General features: G+C 36.6%; 1 protein-coding gene across 3 annotated transcripts in view; it reads left to right on the forward strand.

The window, feature by feature from the left end:
* The window catches only part of LOC106882651 (uncharacterized), a 138,977-nt gene that overhangs the window by 90,189 nt on the left and 26,609 nt on the right, over positions 1 to 22,179 (forward strand). For all 3 annotated transcript variants that reach the window (XM_014933398.3, XM_014933399.3, XM_014933397.3), the window contains exon 2: positions 16,424 to 16,668. The gene's annotated coding sequence lies outside the window, so the exon portion shown is untranslated. The remainder of the gene's footprint in view (positions 1 to 16,423; positions 16,669 to 22,179) is intronic.

Below are 22,179 nucleotides of genomic sequence, written 5' to 3' on the forward strand. Positions count from 1 at the left end.
AACGTATTGATTCAAATTCCGCCAATGTCGACTTTGCCTTTCATCCTTTCGGAGTCGATAAATTAAGTACCAGTTGCATACTGAGATCGATCTAATCGACTGGCCCTCCCCAAAAATTTCGGGCCTTGTGCCTAGAGTAGAAAGGAATAATCAACGTATTAATTCTTTCTAATTCTGGCACAAGGTCAGTAATATTTATGGGAGGGGGCAGGTTGGGTATATTGATTGACTTTAATATTTGACAGGTACATTATTCCAATGAATGAAAGGATGAACGGTAAAGTCGATCTCAGTGGAATTTGAACCCAGAAAGTGAAGACGGAAGAAATGCCGCAAAGCATTTGGTCCTACTCGCTAACGATTCTACCAGCTTGCCGCCTCTACAAATTCTTTCTCCTAAATGCACAGGACCTGAAATTTAGGGGGCAGGGATAAGTCGATTACATCGAGCCCAGTACTTGACTAGCATTCTATTTTGTCAACCCCCAAAAGGGTGAAAGATAAAGCCAAACCTCGATGGAATTTCAACCTTGAACGTAAAGAGACGGAAGAAATGACGCAAAGCGTTTTGTCCGGCGTGCTAACGATTCTACCTGTTCGCCGCCTTCTCAGTTTACGTATTAATAATGTCTGTCTTCCATCCTTTTGGTGTCGGCAAAATAAGTACCAATCATGTACTGGGTCGATGAAATCAGCTGTTCCCTTCCCTCAAAATTTCAGCCCTTATGCCTATAGTAGAAAGGATTATCTAAATACACTAAGGTGGCGCGCTGGAAGAATCGTTAGCATGCCAAAGAAAATACTTAGCGGTATTCCTCCGTTCTTAAAGTTTTGAGTTCAAGTTCCGCCGAGGTTGACTTTGCTTTTCATCCTTTCGAGGTCGATAAAATAATGTACTTGTCAAGTAGTGGGGTCAGTGTAATCGACTAGTCCCCACCCTCAAAAATCAGACCTTGTACCAATTAGCAGAAATAATCATTTAGATACCCTAAATACAGTGAGCGGTTAACAACTTCACGAGATAATTTCTATCACCCAATCAGATGTATGAAGCTTTGTCAGCGATCGTATGTATGCGAACGTGTAAGGAGCCGCAAGTCATGGAATAGATATTTTACTATTTGCTGAGGGAAATATATTGAAAAGTACTTCAACTGTTATATTAATACCATTTAATACATTTAATGCAAGCTGTTAACAATAATCCCATGTACCTGTAGACGCGGTGTCAGCTGTAGTATGTAAATGAAATGTACACTTTGTCCTTTTTTGTTACTGTCATCACTTCCGGTTTTTCGCTTTATTTTTGTATTTTACCTTCACTTTTTAGCATTCTATAATATCTAACACACACACACACACACACGGACACACAGACATACACACACACATACACACACGAGTATGAGTTGTAAAATTATCCGTAATGCACATATAATATTGTCACCAGTGACCATTTAACTGGAAGGTTTCACCTTCATTACAACCGTGATCCAAAAGTCGTTAGCATAATTCAGAAATGATCTTATATATGTAATTCAATGAGTTGTTTAGGGACTCATCATGCAAAACTTTATTAAAGCCAAGTCTGTTAAAGATGATTTCAGAGCAGACAGAACCGTAACTAAATTTGCATGTTATGCGCCGGCTTGTCAACAATCATTCATCTTTACAACAGAACCCATCAGCACAGGATGTGGTGAGGCGTTCAACTTCTTTTTTGATGCGTGACACTTTTCGATCATTAATTCCGTAGTGGCTAAAACTACTGTATTCCTATACTTCGGTGTATTTCGGGCCCTGTTACACCTTCACTCTATACAGAACGGATCATTGAATGCTGCGCTTCTTTGGGGGAAAACAGCAAGAGGAGCAGCCTTGGTTAACATAATAGGAACGGCAAATTAATCGACGTTTCGAATTTTAATCAGCGCTTCATTTTGTTGCTATATCTCCTCAATCAAGTCAAGTTCCAAAATTTTCAGATTAAATGCTTTCTGGGTCATTAATTGAGAAATGCCGTTTCAGAAAGCTTGGCTAGATTGAAAGGTTTGATGACACACAACACATTGTAGGAAGTCTTCTTGCTCTGCTTTTACTCCAGTGAAATCAATTTTAATGTATGATTGATTCATTATATGGTATTTTTTAACCACCTCGTGTCATAATTGCTATGGGGTAAAAATAGCTTAAAAATTGAATGCGCAAATAGGTACAACGAATTCATCTGTTTAAATGACGTTGCACTTTTAATAAGCTCATAAAATGGTCGCTTTCGATCAATTCAACATATTTAAAAATCAAATATAAATATTGATTTCAATTTTTGGCACAAGGCCAGCAATTTCGGGAGAGAGGTAAGTCGATTACAACGACACCCTTTCCCCCCATTGCTCAACTGGTACTTAATTTATTGACCCTGAAGGGATATAAGCAAAAGTCGACTTCAGCGGAATTTGAACTCAGAACGTAAAGACAGACGAAATGCTGCGAAGCATTTTGCCCAGCGTACTAACGATTCTGCCAGCTCGCCGCCTTAAAAGCAAATGTAAATACTAGAAACTTTCTGCGAGTGCGAAATTTGTTGGTTTCAAATGCGAAAAACAACTTGTGAAGGAAGCAATGAACAAGGAAAATAACTATGAATGGAATTAATTACTGTACAATGTACAGTGGTGGCGCTTACTAATTGTGTGTGTGTGTGTGTGTGTGTGCGCGTGTGTGTATGTGTTTGCGCGCGCGCGAATAAGTTTCCTAAGTAATGACAAATATCATAAATAGTATGTAATAATAATATTAATAATTTTTGAAGCACGAGAAACGACATCCTGTGCCTACACATCAATAGTTATATATTAGTATCGACAGAAAGAACTACTGGTTGAAACACTGCTTGCTTTTGAGCTTATAAGACTAGCTTAGCAATGAATGCAAGGAACCGTCTATCGTAGCGTAAATAATTTACTCCTGGGTCAATGAGAAAGTGTTTATTGAAGTATGGCTGTATATAATATGGTTAATCTATCACTGTTAACGTTAAACACCAAAGAGATAAAAGTTATTCATAAAGATTCACTGCTTCAACTGGGAAAAAGATATAAAAATTATCTTGAAATCCGATTCACTGTTTCTGAAGGTCTTAGTAAGATAAAATTTCTAATGTTTTACTCAAACTGCTTATTGAGCTATTGTTTACCGCCTGAACAGAATAGTTGCATTAACTTCTAATCACAAAACTATAAAACCTTACAGTTGTCCTAACTGAGAATTGAATCGTTCATTGGTCATTTTGTTGCTTTAATCAATATGGCGTTTTTCTAAATATTTGCATTGTAAAACTTTCGTCTGACTGTGTCTTATTATTTGGGAGGTAGTAAATGGGCATTTTCAATTATCTAAAGCAACGAATAAGCCACATAATACATATTACCAGTTTGTAAAGTGTTAGGTTCGAGTCAAAGGTTATAACAACAAAAATTACTCAGCATATTAGCTAAAACAAGAAAAAAAATATAGATTACAGAGAAAACTTACAGAATTTCCTTTCTCGCTCTTAAAAGTGAACCGACATTTAAATTTCAAACAACGAAAATAGTAAAAAGAGAAGAAAAAGGCAGAACAAAGGAGAAAAGGAAGTTACGATGAAATAATTTTCAAACATGATATAAACAGATTAATTACAGTAAAATGGAAAGAAAACTAGAAATACTACAAGATGAAAGAATACTAGAGTGGAACCTCTGGTCAGAAGAAGTCGTTTGAGAAGTTCAGCTACTCTCTTTGTTCTCTTTGTGCTGACTTAATTATAATTTGAGTTAACTAGTTGACCTAGTGGTGTCACAGATAGGTCAATTCATTTAAATATAAATGTTAATCATTAGTATATCTTGTAAAAAAAAAGTATTATAACTTAATGCAAAGGGCAATATTCACTGTTTCCAAATGTGTATTGAAGGACAGCGGTAGATTTTATTAGATTTTGTCTGAGCCTTGGTGCTGCACACACAAACAACTCGACAGCAACCAAAGAGCGTTCGATTGGTTGCTGTCGAGTTGTTTGTAACATAGTTGAATTATTATCTCTTAAATAGATTTATCTCCCGTCCTCTCTCTCTCTCTCTCTCTCTCTCTCTCTCTCTCTCTCTCTCTCTCTCTCTCTCTCTCTCTCGCTCATTCTCTCTCCCTCCTCCCTCCCTCCCTCCCTCCTTCCTTCTCTCTCTCTCTCTCTCTCTCTCTCTGTTCACGGTTTAACTATCAATTTACAGTTTTATTATATAAGTTGTTTTTTTTATTTTTGCATTTTAGAAGAACTTTATGGAATAAAACTAAAATCGTATTGGATTCAAATAAATGTTTATCTGCCATTTTTTAGCTTAACCAGGGTTTTACTTTTTTCATAATGCGAAAGGGCTTCTCCACTGTGAAAACTGTTTGGGATAATGGTAGAGCATGTTTAAAAGGAAAATATCATCGTGATCATCGCGTTTGAGCGAGTCCTGAAGTCCATATCCACAACCATTGTCTTCTTTGTTCCTTTCCAACCAGATTTAAAACTAAATCAAGAGACTACTTCAACTTCCAAGTCTTCAATTTCAGTTCAGTTTAATGATCTTAACAAACTTCTTCAGTAATTCTTCTTTTGTAGGCTTCGCTATTTCTTGTGAATAAGTGAATAGAAACTGAAAGTTTGCTTATTTTTTTGCAGCAAATTAGTTTTCCAATAATGATATGAAGTGTAAGTAAATATGGCACACGGACTGACCTACGAAAATATTTTACTGCAGTTGAGCCACTAACGTTGGAACGGAATTCTCTGTCAACCATAATGCCAGGAAAGGGTTGGCTCATCATTAATTTTTTTTTTGTCAGTTGTTGAATTTTTTTATTTGAAAAAAAAACTTCCTTGAATTGTTCTGCTTTGGTTTGGGATTATGTAACACATTTAAGAGTCCTTAGATATGATTGTTTACATTCGTTACATCAGATTGAAAAGTTTGAAGAGCTTGTGTTAGAGGCTTGTTTTATTTGAAGCTGTAGAAAATAACATACGTAACTAGTTAAAAGTTTTTTCAAAGTTAATTGAAAAAAACTTACAATTTTCAGTCTAATATGTTCTACCAAGTATTGCCATACTTGGAATAAGAGATGTCTTTGGTCTCTCATGAAAAACAAATCATTGATAGCTTTGACAGAGTCTCTAACATGACTTATGTCAGGGTCAACATTAAAGTTACTCACAACAAAATTTAGTTTATGTGTAGGCCGATAAACAAATGCAACTTTTGGATATTTGCATCCAATTCACTTTGTGTCGTCAGGTCAAAGAATTCCTCTTGAGTGATATTATTAATCCAACTGTGTCAAAAGAGGGTATGTCATGTGAAAATTCCTGCTTCCCAGAGAGATCAGCTCTTTCATTAGTCATCAATTGAAAATCCAGGTGGAACTTTGACCACAGAAACAATATCCTCTAATTTCTTCATACAATTTGATCAACCCGTTTTCCCCTTCGGGTAGAAATGTAACGGTCAACTAAAAGATTTTTCTAAATGATTTTCCAACGTCTTATTTCGACTTCAATGAGGCTTTGTATATTCTCAGTCGTGATTTTTTCCCGAAAACCCCATAATTAAATGGTTGAGAGTACTGGATGTGCTTTCTTTCGATTTTCCTCTATCAGCTGTTTCACAGCATCGTCAAACTAATGTATAATGCTCTTTTTCGGTTTTCGTCTGATAGCCATAATGTTTGCCACATCTACTTCAGCATTTCTGTGCAACATGCATGGTAATATGACTCTTCGCAAAATCATGCTACTTGATATGCTTTATGAAAAGGTATGATGGTAAAATCATTTTGTGACTCATAATATAACAGGCTGGAGAACTTGCACAATACTTGAAAACTGTTCTTGTCATGTGTTAAGAATAAGTATACCACAGTGAATATTTACTTAATCACGCGTAATGGACATTTTATGGTCCGGTACCATTGCCACCAATAAAACTAGAATATGCGCGTTGAATACAGTCAGCTGTTAAATCTAGCGTGGAGCCAGAGCCGGGTTAAGATTTTGTAGGTCTCTGAGCTACAAATACCGTGAGGCTCTCAGTAATATTTTAAATAACTCTTCTGGAGGCTCTCCAAATGATGGAGATCCCCGGGGACCAGCCCTTGATGTATGCACCGTAATCTATCACGACGTGGAGTTAATTCTTTATTGTTTTTTGAATTCTATTTTCAACTTTATTCTAGTCTCAATAACTGAAGCTTCACTTTCATTCAATTTTCTCTTTTTCTTAAACTTTTTGTTGTCCATATTTGAAAGCAAAAGTTAAAAACAAATTTAGATTATCTTGCAAACCAGCAGTCACGCTAAAGTCATGCTATTGTAACATTAGCGAAACGATTACGAATCTTAATATTAATTAGTAGTCCTGTAGCAATCTATATATATAAAAATGAGAATGTCTGTCTGTCTGTCTGTCTGTCTGTGTGAATCCCTAAAACTCGAGAACTACGCAACCAATTTCATTCAAATTTTACAGATGCCTTACTTAGGGTTCCAGTTGTGTTTTAGTCAAAAAATTTTTTAACTTCTTGCAGAGTTCGAGCCCACGGCAACATAATATCTCCTCCACTATTTAAGTATTACGTGTCAAAAGTGAAACAAAAACACTCATGTCAAATACTTTCACTTTAAAAATGAAACTATTCTACTAACTGAAACAATCACATTTTGATACTGTAATGACAGATACTTTCAGAGAGAGAGAGAAAGAGAGAAAGAGAGAGAGAGAAAGAGAGAAAGAGAGAAAGAGAGAGAGAGAAAGAGAGAAAGAGAGAGAGAGAGGGAGAGAGAGAGAGAGAGAGAGATGTATATGTATACATACAGATGTATATGTACACGTTATTCCACTAACTGAAACAATCACATTTCGATACTGTAATTACAGATACTTTCAGAGAGAGAGAAAGAGAGAAAGAGAGAGAAAGAGAGAAAGAGAGAGAAAGAGATGTATATGTATACATATACATGTATATGTACACGTATATGCATAGATATATATAGATATAGATCTATATGCATACATGTATATGTATACATATGTGTAGATGTATATATATATATATATATAGATGTACATGTAATATGTACACATATATACATATATATATACATGTATACAGATATCTATACATATATACACCCATCACACACAAACACATGCACACAAACACACACATTAGTCATTTGTTTTCTTATCCAAAACTACGTCAAAAGTACTGAACGGGTCTTTATGAAATTTGGAAATTATATTCTATGTATAACGGCCATAACTCCCATGAAAATTCATATATTTTTGATGTTGATGAAATTTTAACCCGAACATAACAGATGAGCATTATTTGTAATTCAACGGTACAACAGTGTAAGACTACCCTTTCAGATATACTTACATTGGGATTTCTGCAATGTGGTGCATAAATTGTCAAGTAAATGAGACGCATCTTTGCCTCCACTGATTCACTTGCAAAGTGTTGAGTAAAATTATTTCGTTGCAGACCTCCTTTGGGTCTTTTTATTATCACTGCGACACACATAGTCCCCAGTTGGTAACATTGATTTCAAGGCCCTCCTAGATGAGAGACTGGCATTCCACTTAATGTCTATGTTCCATGCTGGCATGGATTGGAGAGTTATTAATGTAGAAATATGGTATCGTAGCTACTAACAGTTGAGGGTTGCGTAGTCTAGACGGCGTTTATAGATTTCATTATTCTCTTTAACCCGGGCAAAGCCGGGTATTTCTGCTAGTATTTAATATTTCTTACGTTGACAATATGTTACAGTGTGGTCCTGTAGTTAGTCAATTGTACATCAACTGATGATTTTAAGAGTCATAACAGTGCATGTAATATGACACATTCTAAGCTGTTATTGTTCTCAGTGGCCCAGTGATTTTGACCTCTTAAGCCGGTGGGACACTAGTTTATATCAGGTAATTTATCACGGAACTGAGTCAGGCAGAAAACTGAAATTCCTGACACTTCCAAAATTCTTTCGGCTGCGATAAAAAGGTCTGATTTAGAACTGGGGAAGCAAATGAACAATTTGGCCATCACCTACTACCCCAGCGTTCACATTACTCCAGTCCACTCAGCTGGCAAAAATGAGTAGTACCTGTATTTCAAAGGGTCATCCTTGTCACATTCTATGTCATGCTAAATCTCTCTGAGAACTACGTCAAGGATGCTCGTGTCTGTGGAGTGCTCAGCCACTGCACGCTAATTTCACGAGCAGGCTGTTCTGTAACCGATGGAGTGCCATTAAAAATCATTAACCTCTCCAACGGACGTGAATGCCTGAGGATTTAATGTGCAAAAGAAATCACATTTTAACAGGATGTATAAATGTTTGAGAATCACTTGCTTGTAATCAAATAACGCAGAAAAGTAACAAATCTTCTTTGTTTAATTTAGGCTAGTCAGGCTATTTGTGAATAGTGTGCTACTTAATGTATAGGTTTATGTACAGATGCACTTGCACTTGCGTAACAGATGCGTATGTTACTTAACAACTGTTATACTTAAACGAGTTGCGTGTAGGTCGCGTTTGTTAGTACCTACATAATCACAGATAAATATTTTAGATGCACGTACACATATAACGCCTTTAAAAGCTGTTTATATCAACAATATATTTTTTGAAGTGGGATGTATAGCAAATACTATTAATCTCCTATGTCGTAGCTAGAGTGTGTGCCCCTAACACCACCACCACCACCATCACCGGGCAAACCTTGAGTTTTCGGCCTCTCCACCCCCAGTCTCTGGGCCAATACAGCCTATGCAGATTTATAGAGCAGACCCCAAAATGCAGCCCCCATAAAAGCGTCGGCCGGGACAGACCGCTCCCCACGTCATTAACTAAGCTACTGTTAACCTCAATATTTAACTAAATACTTTATCAATCCCCATAGCGTAAAAGTAAAAATCGACCCGGACGTAACTCACTAATACAGCAAAGCGTTTAGTCTGCACTTATTGGTTCTGCCACGCAAACCTGCTACCAGTAATATGTGTTGATAAAGTTTTATTGAAAGTAATACAGTATGCGAGTCACATTCACACACACACACACACACACACACACACACACACACACACACACACACACACACACACAGAGGCGGGTTAGCAGAAAGACAGACAGACAGACAGACAGACAGACAGACAGACAGACAGATAGATAGATAGATAGATAGATAGATAGATAGATAGATAGATAGATAAGTAGACACATATTCACATTTTAACACTCATACACGTACTTTTAAACACATTTACAAATTACATTTAGTTTATTAAACAAATGACACAAACAACTATTTAATACTAAAGTCGGCAATGCGTTTTATTATTCACATATATAAAAGGAAAACCCTGTTTTCTTTGTCTTGGCACACCTACGACCACACGTCATTTGTTAAGCTTGGGTTGATTGTTTTTGTTTTTAAAAGACGTTGACTTAACAATTGCTATTTGTTTCTTGTTTTCTTTTTCCGAGACACAATTACAGATTTTCAACAAAGTGTTGGGTTACAATCATTAAAGTCTTGCTCTAAATTATTGATATTTACTCTAGCAACCGCAATTGATTGGCTGAAAAAACAAAATCGGGCCAGGCTAGATTTGAATTTAATAAAATAGATACATTTCGGTTTTAGCTTCCTCCAGCATCTTGATAATAGTAATAATTGTGATTTCTCTTGACGATTTTTATGATTTCTTAAGACAATTTCTTTTTAATTTCTTTTAAATTGAATAAAAAACCGTTTAAACGATTTAACTCATTTCACAAGATACTGGTTCTCGTTTTATCAATTTTGCATCTTTAATTTCTATCTTGTAATAATTTTGTGCACGTTTGCTCGTCAGTATTGCCTAAATTGTAATAATTGTGTATAGCAAATAAATGAGAGAAAGAAAAAATATCAGTTGAAATGGTTCTTTATTTTCATCGTCACAGTATAAGTTACAACTTTTTCGATTATTTATTTATTTATTTGACTTTGGTCAATAAGTGTTATTTCCTAATTGCCTCTATCTAGAAATCAAAGGAAATGACTACTATTCCCTTCAAATTTCGCTTTTGTGACATGGACTTCAATGTTTTGAAATTGACCTTTTTCCATTACATTTCAAACAGATTCAGCACTGAGTTGCTGAAGCAGAAATATCGTTATAGCAAATATTCTACTCAATACCACAGATTTGCTTCTCTGTTGCTTGACCATAACCATTTGAGCATGTCCCTTAGTGGTTGACAATATGTGTATCTCTGATCATGAGCAGGAGTAGCCATGTGTTTAGAGAGATTCTTTAGGGGTTTGATTAACTGTAACAAAAGCAAAGTTTGAAGAAAATATTTCTTGGGATATGTAAATAGGAAATAATGGTCGCTACCCAAAGACAAAAATTATGTTATACAGTGTTATTTGCCATTCTGTTATACATTCTGTAGGTAGTTCAGTTCATCTTTTGTTGACTGCTAGAAGAATAGATGACGGAAGGAGAGAGAAAGAGAATAAGAGGATTTACCTATCTGTGTTGACAAGTAGAGCGGTTGAAAGTTGTACAGTCGCGCGACGACAACCCATAAGTAAATGGAGAAAAGGAGATGCTCTTCGGCTATGCATCAAGCGACTAAAAAGGGTAAAACCGATTTTGGGTCGTCTTTTATCTGTCCTGAATCGACTCGAAAGGTAACAGGTTAACAGTTGAAACTCATAAATCTCTTAATGCAAAAGCCGAGAACAATAAAAAGGAACTGGTAGAAAAACCTGGGCTAGGTTTCGTATCTTAGTTAATAATCTAGGAAGCTATCCATTGTCATCTTTTTTCTATCGAGAGATACAGAACTAGCTCGTGTAGGCCTGAAGGAACGAGACAATTATTCAAAAGGAGGAGCACAACCAATTAAATTGATCAGAAACATTTTGCTGGTATGTTTAATGGACTCCAGCGAGACGGAAGGCAAATTCGACCCCGATTTTATCAGTTACCTCGATACTAAATTTCACGAGACGAGTTTCTTTACATGTTCTTTATCTTTCATCTTATCTAATTCATTGTAGTATATTTCACAACGGAGAGTCTTGTAACCTGTTGTTGTTGTTGGTGGTGGTGGTAGTGGTGTGTATGTGGGGAGGGGGACTGTAGTTTAACCCTAGGTAAGCCCTGGTAATTGACAGACAAATAGGATGGAATTTAGTTTTAAGGCGTTTTAACTGCGATCATTCCGTCATTTATTCTAGCTAGTGGTATGTTATATTAAGCTCCCCCCCCCCCCCAGTCTGAGAGAGCTTCAAACACAACCCTTCTTCTTCCGACTAAACTTTCTTACATTGTCTAAAGGTCATGTATCTATAGATAAGTGGTACTGTTGATTGAATCGACTGTGAACTACTACTTGTATTATCAACTTGGGAGGAATGATTTGAAAAGTCAAGATGCGTAGATATGAAACTAAAGAGACGTAAATGCTGTAAAAAAATTGTAGCCATTCTATCACTATCAGTTCTGCCATGAACTGTTCTTTGCTCTCGTGAACTCTGAAAGAAACTCTCTCGAATGGTCAATAATATTACGTCGTTTAGATACCACTACAGCTCTGCTCTTCATGTAGCTGTCCAAGGAACAATACATTGGACATGAACCCAGCACTGAAAGCTAAACAAATAAATTTTATAGTGCTGCTTATATCACTGAACTACTCTACCAACCTTTAACTTCGTTGAACTCTATTGAGTTGGATGCTGGCTGTTGTGATTCGGCCGCAAGTACAAGGCAATGGCAGCCATAAAAAAAATCTCTGTATACCTGAACTAGCAGCTAAATATCCCTTATTTTACGCATACCCTATCTCTTTAAAACAAAAGGTAAGAACGCATTAGATAATGTAATGTAGCACACACTCTCCCATAAAAGAAGATCGTATTTGCTTGAATGCATTTGATCATAGGTCTAATCAGTTAGAACTTACTAGGGACTAAACGATAACTCAATGGCAGAGACAGTTTATGAAACGTTCAACGATACTCTGCTGCTCGATTGCCCAAACTCTTATTTTTTGGAATTGGAAGATTCATTCATGAAGAAAATTATAACTATATCAAATAGTAAAGACAGGGTAGCTGGATATTCATGCCAGGCGATCTAATATTTGTTTCACATTTAAAAAAAAATTGTAGCTTCAGTAAGGATTTATAGTGATGTAATAGCAAAATAGACCGAATATTTACAATAAGGAAGGAAAGTGGGGGGTGAAATCACAAAGTGAAGGTTGGTTCACAAAGGTTTATTTAGAAGGTTGTACTCAAAAGTAAAGACTTTCGTGTGAGGATGAATAAGGAACTTTGTTTAAAATGATGTGGGGCATAGCATTGATGAGCCAGCATAGGATTACCCATTGTGCGATTGTAATTCCTTTGCACGAGTAAATTAAACAGGAACAGACAAGTAAGCCAACAGCTGAATACTTATAAATCATATTACGTATGCGCGCGCGCGCACGCGAGTGTGAGTGCAAAGGTATATATAATTAAGAAACGTATATATGATAATGATATATGCATGTTGTAGTAGTTGTTGTAGCTACAGCAACAGCAGCAGCAGCAGCAGTAGCAGTAGTAGTAGTAGTAGTAAGGTGTCTGCAAATCAACAAAGAATAAGAGTACTCAAAGCAGTATTTATTTTATATTACAAAGTTGCTAACAACTTGCAAAGTTTCATAAGTTTTTAGCGGCACTGATACTATATACATACATATATATGCGCGCGTGCGTGTGTCTGCATAGGAGGAGAGAGAGAGAGACAGGCAGACAGACAGAGGCTTATAACTTTCAGAGTTGAAACGATTCCAATAAGAGACATCTTTCATAAAAAAAAAGTTTAACCCTTTCTTCAATTTTTCAATGCATTTTTCATTTTCTTCAAGTTTTTTCAACAAAGCCTTTTCAAATTGAGACACAACTATACAAATGTTTCCTTCTTCTACACTTGCAATCAGGTATTTCATATTTTTTCTTTTGATATCTAATGCGCTGGCATTGTCCTTATTCACGGTCCGAATTGCTTTGTTGAAGAGTCAAAGGTAGAGTTGAGCCAGCCATGTACAGACCATTTATACATTTTTTCAAAACCATTATCAATTCTGGACAGTATGTTGGAAACAAAAGTAGGATGTAAATAAGTTTTCAGCTACTAGTAATTTTGTTTTACCATTTAGTTCTCCCATATCGCAATAGCATTTTATATTCCACTCTGGCAAAGTCACAAAATTCTTTTAGCTACGTTACATGAACTTTGTGCATGTACTTTCCAAAATTGTTTTGGCACGTTTAAGCATATTAATCGTATGCCACATCTTGTCTAACCGTAACCCTATAGGTTTTGAAGGACACAACTGTAAGGAAGTACTGGAGTTATAATTATTAAAGAATTTTAATTGAGCATAATGTTAACAAGCGAAGATGTAAGCGATGTGCGTCAGCAATTTCTAACTTTTTATGCGATGTGCACCAGCAATTTCTAACTTTCCATGCGAAGAGCGCCAGTGTTTTTATCTTTACATGTGAAGTGTACCAGAACTTTTTAATATTCCCTGCGAAGTGTACCAGTTATATTTTGTTTGATCTCCGCGCACAACGAGCTCAAAAATATTGAGAACTCCTGCCCCAGTGATTCTGCCACTCCATGGCCATTATGAATGTTGATAACATCAAATTTTCTCAGTTCAATGATAGATTTAAAAATTACTCCTGTAACTGGTTTCGAAGGCCAGCAATTTTAAGGTGTTTGTGGGGAGTAGGTAAGCTGATTAGATCGATCCCAGTGTTTAACTGGTACTTATTTTATCGAAACCCCGCCCCCACCCAAAAAATAAAAGGCAAAGTCGACCTTGGCGGAATTTTAATCCAGAACGTATAGAGGCAGAAGAAATGAAAAGCCGCTAAGCGTTTTCTTCGACTTGCTGACGATTCATTCAACTCACCGCCTTTGTAATAATTCTTTCTATTATAGACACAGGCCTGAAACTAAAGGGAAAAGGGGTAAGTTGTTTACATCAGCTCCAGTGTTCAACTGATACATATTTTATCGTTCCCCAAAAGGATGAAAAGCAAAGTTGGCTTCAGTGTAATTTGAATTCAGAACGTAAAGCCGTGCTAACCATTCTGCCAACTCACCGACTAATTATTCCAGTTATTAAAATGATGTGATTCTCAACCTTGATCACTGTATAATCATCATTGCCAAGAACTGACACTTGTAGACATTCTCAGGCATTTCCTATTTAAAGGTTACCCGCAAGCTATTGTCAGTTTTTACTTATAAAGGCAAAAATTAACAAAAGCTAAAAAGGACTTAGGTTACAAGTTAAGCAATGAATCAACAACCAGTTGACATAGCTGAGTAACTTCCAAGTTTTCATCCCGTAAAATATTTCTTTTGTTTGATTAGCTTGTTTCTGTTGTGTTGCGTTACACATGTATTGAATGAAAGTAGACGAAATCACGTACTTCCTAATAATCATCAAAGCTCGATGAATAATAACATAACAGCACACTGAGTTACATTAGTAAAGTAAATGAAAGAGAGGTATATCCTTTATCAAGGTGTGTAGTCAGTTGGTTGATCGAATATGAAAAGTGAGTTCTTCGAATTTCAAGCTTTGCTAGCTGCTACAAATAACCGGAAACATTATGCCAAAGAAAGGAGTAATAAATGGACCACTCAAACAGTAAAAGTTTCTTAATTTTTCTCTCTTTCAAAAGGTTATTATCGATTGCAGATCAGGCCTATTCATGAAGATTGGGAACGTAGTAATGGCCCGTGCTGGTATGACCTGGATTAGAAATCAAACGAAAAAGATGTGTGTTGTTGAAAAAAAAATGAAGTCTAATCTTTCGTATTTTTGTTTTGTTTTGTTTCGTCTTTACTATAGCCAGTGTTTCATCTCACAACGAGACATTAGACATCTCTCCAATTATAGTAATCGGTTGCAATCTGGGAAGGCCTAAAACTGGTAAACGTAACTTACTTCATATTCAAGCTAATGTACAACAACAAAAAAAAATTCCTCAACTAAAGCGATTCAATGACAATAAACAATAATCATTTTCAATGCGATATTAATTTAAAGTGGAGTAAATTTGATTTTATTTCTGTATACATGTTACATAAAACGTAGTTTGAGTCGAAAAGAGGTCAGTTGAGAAATTAATGTAAAGCGAAAACAAAAACTGAAAGGGAGAAATAAAAATATTTTGCGTAATAATAATAATCACTCTAAATTAGTTTATACATGAATGATCATACATTACAGTGTATGTCTGGTATTGTGTGTATATATTTATTTGAGGATACACATCTAAGTGTATGCGTGTGTGTATACATGTTTTCGTTGTGTATACAGGTTATTTCGCTGTATTAAAGTAATTGGAAAGGACTGAAGTTTACCTAGTGTACTTTAAAATATTCCAAGTGTGATGATAATGACATACACACACACACACACGTACAATTAGAGATGGTGGGGAGGGAGTATTTTTGTAATTTTAAGACGCATTGTGAAGATATCGGTTTGTAGCACATCATTTTTGTGCAGGCAGCCCCCGGAACATTAGTCATAAACTACTTCTGTGGTATTATAATGTCTGTTTTATGTTTGTAGTATTTGTTTTCTCATAGATTCCTCACTTATTTAATTCTCGCTATGTATCAGTTACCGTGCCAGCATAATCAATGCTTTTTTTTTCTTTTTATCTTCATCGAAATCATAAACATTTTGTTGTACATCATCTCTGTAAAACTGCATCGACCACACTATCAGATGTTATACACAATTGATCACAATGCGCTTCCAGTTCTTTCTTGATTGCGCCTTTCTTTTCCATTTTAGTTTAAATCGTTTAACAAAATCGTCCTCCCATCGTTGTGGAGGCCTGCCGAGTGGTCCTGCATGAAGACGTATTTGACAGCTACAGCAGTACATCTGCACACAGGACGAAAAAGCCTATAAAATATCAGTTTCAAATTTTGGCACGAGACCAGCAATTTCGGGAAAAGGAGTCGGTTGATTATATTGACCCCAGTGCTCGTTTGGTACTTATTTTATCAACCCCGAAAGGATGAGAAGCAAAGTCGAACTCAGCGGAATCTGAACGCAGAACATGAAGACGAGCGAAATGCCGCTAGGCATTTTGCCCGGCGTGCTAACGTTTCTGCCTGCTCGCTGCCTTAATAGCCTATAAAATATCAACACAGATTAAATATTACTGAATTTTAGAGATTTCAATTTAATTATATCTTTAAAATTTGTTTTGTCTTCAGTTATTTTATATTTTCTCTCCTATAGGCTACAATCGTTGAGATTGGATAAAGAATTCATATTTATGGAAGAACAAGCATTTTGTTGATTATCGGGATGAACTGACAATACTTCAACTACCGAAATAGTAACAACTACAAATATATCAGCTCTTGAAGAAGAACCAAAGAATAATACTAATACCAATCCAAGAGAGAACAAAGCGTTATATCATCCGTTATTTGTGAATGTCTAGAGACAATCATTTAACATAACATTTTACATCGCTGAATGTAAGTATAGTCGTTAATAATTATTTTTATGTATTACACTGAATCAGATTCGTTCGCCATCTCTCCTCCTCCCATCTTTCACTACCTCCTCCTCCACCTCTTCTTCTTCTTTCCTTCCTTCCTTCCTTCCTGTATTTTCTTTTTGAGTTAACGAGTTTTTTCACCAACTTTGATCCCACAAGTTACTTAGTATTCACGCAAGGACGTATGCTTATACACATGCACACCAAATTATTCATACACAACTGTAACAATCTCTCCCTTACTTTTTCTCTCAAAATATGTGCGTTTGTGTATATTTGGAGTAGAAAGGCAAATATATATGCGGTTGCATGTTTGCTTCGATTTACAACCATGTGCAAAAAGATGTCCAATACAATAAGAGGAAGCACAACTATCTCTCTAATTTCCCAACAAAGCGATGTAATCAGGGATTAAAACCGATTGCATTCTTAGAGGTTAATGATTTGTTAAGAGATATTCAGCATAGCTTCCTTTTATGTAAAAGCTGCTTCCCACAACTGTTGAAGTATTATGACTGGATACTAAAGCAGTTGCTAAGCCATTCAAACATAAATATCATATACCAAGACATTTGGAAGACTTTCGATAAGACTAATCAATATGAGTTTTAAATACACCCGTTAAATTGCTACAAATAACGGTAGTCTTTCATTAAGTCAAACATTCTTAGCAGAGTACCATATAGATAGGTAAATAGATAGATAGATAGATAGATAGATAGATAGATAGATAGATAGATAGATAGATAGATAGATAGATATTAGCGACAGAGGCAATATTAATACCAAGAAGTAATAGTTATCCCCCACTTAAACGTCAATGTTCTGTCAGAACAGACTATACTGCAGTAAGAAATTCTCATATTGGCTTTTGGTGCAAAATGCACTCTGTTTATATCTCTAGCGGTGAGATAAAACCCCGCTACCTCCAGCGCCAAATGTGTGTGTGCGTGTGTCAGCATGCATGCATGTATGTATGTATGGTGAAGGCGCGTGGCTCAGTGGTTAGAGCGTCGAGCTTACGATCGTGAGGTTGTGAGTTCGAATCCCGGACCGGGCTGCGTGTTGTGTTCTTGAGCAAGACACTTTATTTCACGTTGCTTCAGTTCACTCAGCTGTAGAAATGAGTTGCGACGTCATAGGTGCCAAGCTGTATCGGCCTTTGCTTTTCCCTTGGATAACATCGGTGGTGTGGAGAGGGGAGGCCGGTATGCATGGGCGACTGCTGGTCTTCCATAAACAACCTTGCCCGGACTTGTGCCTGGAAGGGTAACTTTCTAGGCGAATCCCATGGTCAGTCATGACCGAAGGGGGTCTCAGATGTATGTGTGATAGTCACAAGAAAGGGAACCCAATATCACTAGCTTAGAAAGTTTCGCGAAGTCACTTCTAAATTTTAAAATTGATGAAGTTAAAGGTCAGCTTCAGTGCCTGTAGGTTGATGGGCTTTAAGAAAAACGTGAATCCCAGAATTTTATGATTTTGGAGCGGCATTGAGCATTCTGGAATGGAATGTTTAGTGCGAGTTCAGTGAAGTGAGACACAGTAATGGTGACAAGAAAAGGAAAGAAAAATATGCATGGATGGAAGTAGTAGGCAGTTAGTTAGTTCAGACAAGCAAAGATCATTGTTGTAATAGTAGTAGAAGAGACAAAGAGAAGAAATAATATGTCTGTTAGCTACTGACTGCGACGTGTGGGTGATTGAGGTTCAATCGAATGGCTTTCTATAGTATGTGATCGAGAATGTTAGAGTGTGTGACGCTGTACCAAACATGTAATCAATACTTCGATGTATTTCAGCCTAATTATCAAAACTAATGTCCCAAATTTTAAATGAAATGAAATTCTTGTATTTATGATGAAGTTTTGACAGTGTGTATGTATGTATGTATGTATGTATGTATGTATGTAGGTAGGTAGGTAGGTAGGTAGGTATGTGCGTGTGTGTGTACGTATATGCGTTTGTTCGCGGACGTGCATTTGTATATATAAATCAGAGGTTGTGAAGTGAAACACCTAAAGTAACTTTTATGGTTTTAGCTGCTATTCATGAGGTTTTGTGATCATCGTCGTCGTCGTTGTTGTTGTTGTTGCTTATCTTTAGGTCAATCTTGATTAAGTAAACCTATGATCAAAGCCATTCAAGCCATGACCTTCCCGTTTTTCTTTTCTTCCGACACATACTCCAAGGTGTCTCTTTCTAAGAGTGCAGGATGTAATATGAGGCAGTTTTTTGATGTACATAGTTAACTAAGTGTTTGTGCTCTTGAAAGAAACTAGGTTGTCACGTTCACATTAAATAGTGCTCTTAAGATCTATCTGTACATAGATGAAGTGTGTATTTGGTGTGAGGTGTTTCGGTTTGTGTGTGGATAGCTTCTACGTAAGGAATGTTAAGGAGTGCGCGCTGCTAGATGTGACAGTGTGTTGGTTGTTAATGTATACTCTTCTGTGGTGACACGACTAAACATTGAATTCATCAGAGTGAATAGCTGCAACGATGCAGTCTCCTTCCTAGGAAACCGAGTCCAGAATTGTTTAAAGACTAGTGAATACAGCAGATGGGAAACTTAGCTAGGCGGTTAAAATGGCAGACATGACCGAAAGCTTTACAAATGTCAAATGAAACAGTATTGTTTTCACCAATGTTTTCGAAGGCCAAAACCACTAGTGAATGCCATAGAAAGAAAGTCAAGAACTGAAAGTGGTGATGGAAATAATTTTAAACAACTCTTTCTATGACTTTTTAAATAGGGGGGGAGGGGCGATAGATTGGTTGCTTCCACAATCAGAGATTGCAAGGATGGAGTGACACTGTAGCGTATTTCCAAAAATTGGTATATACTTTACACACACACACACACACACACACACACACACACACACACACACACACACATACTAGTCAGATAAAGGCAGAAGCTAGCTCTGGAGTGTAGTGTTTCAGGATAATTTTAGGAAAGTCACAAGGACTGCTTACCTTGTTGGACTGTTTAACCCCACCCAGCTCGGCTTTCATCGTGCAAATTTATGATCAATGTCATTCATTCATGCTTTTAATGTCTTTTCTTCCGAAATAGTATACTCCAGACCAGGGGTTTTCAAACTGTGGTCCGCGGACCACAGGGGGTCCGCAAGGACAAGACAGGGGGTCCGTGGACAGCAAATACTTTTTATGGGCAATTTGATTTTATATGTTTTTTAATTGAAATCTTTTAATTGACAAGCCTATTTGTTAAATACTGTCAAATAAATAAATGTAAAAATATATGTTATTTTAAGCAAATATTTATGTATAAATTTCATAAGCGTTTATAAGGGGGTCCCTAAAGTAAAGCCTGAAATATAAAGGGGTCCGCAAGTCAAAAAGTTTGAAAACCTCTGCTCCAGACTACATTATTCAATCTCTTCTTTATTTTAGAACAATAACGTATAATTTGTGAAGGCACGTGACATCGCGGTTAGAGTATTGTACCCATGAGTGTAATATCGTGGTTTCGATTCCCGGACCGAGCAGTGAGTTGTGTTCTTGAGTAAAATACTTCATTTCATTTTACTCCAGTCCACTCAGTTATAAATGAGTTCTAGCAATTGCTGGGAAGTAAACCCTGCGAGGGACCGGTGTCCCATTCAGGAGGGCGGGCACTCTTGTAACGAGTAAGCTCCGGCTTTGTGGGTCCTAGGGCTCATGAAAGACCCTAAGGTACAGTTTGGGTGAGATTTAGATGCCATGGAGGAAGATTACGGGAACTTTTTTAGTAGTCTAAGAGATAGGTCGAGGTAAAAATATGGTCGGCATAGAACTAGTGAATCTCCACCCGGTTAGCTGACTCAAAGTACCAAGGTATTCGGGTTGGGAGTACCATGAAGGAGGATGTGTTGTGTATAGCTTTAATTATGCAGGAAGCAATATATAGATTCTTTACGTGTGTGTGTGTGTGTGTGTGTGTGTGTGTGTGTGTGTACATGAGCGTGCACACACGTGCATATAATACATATATCGGCATATCTATGAATATTGAAAGCTGCTTGTGAACATTCTGGGATGGAGCCTTTTAAATAACAATAAACTGCTGCTCACTTTAAGCGGTTATATCCAGATCGTGCTTGACACCCACCAATAACCGTTTGATAACATTATTCTTGATTATAATAAACAGCTTCCATTGTAGCATAATTCGTACATTTGTATAAAGCTTGTCTGCTGTAGAAGAGAATTCTAACGATTCAAGCAACGTTTTGCATTGAAAACAAAGAAACATTCTTATTCTTATCTTCTATTATTTATTTATCAATTTATTTATTGTTTCTTAATAACTCTGAGAATATGTATTATTAAAGAAAGAGGTAGGAAGGAAGGATAAGAAGTGAGTAACCAAGTGAAAACAGTGTTAATAGGTGACTAGTAGCCAGAGTAATACACAATTGTGTGAGTGTACATACTCGCACATCCGACTGTTCATCTCCCAAAAGATTCATGCTTTAAACTATTACCGGTTGTTTGTCTGATCATTCTTTCTTTCTAGTGTATATGTACTCGCTCAATGATAAACCACTTATAGTCATTCATTGCTAGACAGCTACTTATGGTTTTCGTCGCAGTGTTTTAGGTGGTGAGTCAACTTGAACATACATACATACATACATACATACACACGTCAAATGTAAACAACAGACCGAATATTGTTGTTTGGGACATAGAGGCAAAGACATGTACCATCATAGAGGTCAGCAACCCTGCAGATATAAACATCTCTTTGAAAATCAAAGAAAAAGAGGATATCTATGGACAACTGCTTCGAAACCTCCAGCTTCTATATCCAGACTATGAATTCATATTCATACCAATAATAATTAGAGCACTAGGTTTTGTTAATAAATGCTTAAATGAGAATCTGGATAAACTGGGATTTTCAGAAAGAGAAATCGACCGGCTAATTCGTACATTACAAGTGCAATCTATGAGTGGAACAGTAAAAGTATGCAAGTCTTTTTCTCGGGTTCCAAATGTGAATTTGTCTGTGTTAACTACATCCCAAAGATGGAGCCTTGTATCTTTGTTGGAAACAGGCTTCCTCCTCAGTGGAAGATTTATAATATTTAAAAAATAGAAGATACATACATACATACATACATACATACACACATACATGCATACATGTAAGTGCAAACATGGTTAAGTAGTTAAGAATTTCGCTTTGCGATTCGGTGGATTTGCGTTCGGTCTCACTTGGGCAAGTGTTTTATTTTTTAGCGCTGGACCTACCAATGCCTTGTGAGTAAATTTGGTAAGCAGAAAATAGGCGAAAGCCCATTTCATATATGTGTATGTGTGTGATGTTTGTATGTGTATATACATTTATATGTGTGTATATTTGTGATAGTCTCTCGCTGCTTGACAATTGTTGTTAGTTTGTTTAAGCTCCCATACTTCAGTGACTCGACTACAAAAGACCGATGAAATAAGTAACAAAATTAAAATAAGC

This window comes from Octopus bimaculoides, chromosome 3 (genome assembly GCF_046866305.1).
Source record: "Octopus bimaculoides isolate indiv1 chromosome 3, ASM4686630v1, whole genome shotgun sequence".
Classification (NCBI taxonomy): Eukaryota; Metazoa; Mollusca; class Cephalopoda; order Octopoda; family Octopodidae; genus Octopus; species Octopus bimaculoides.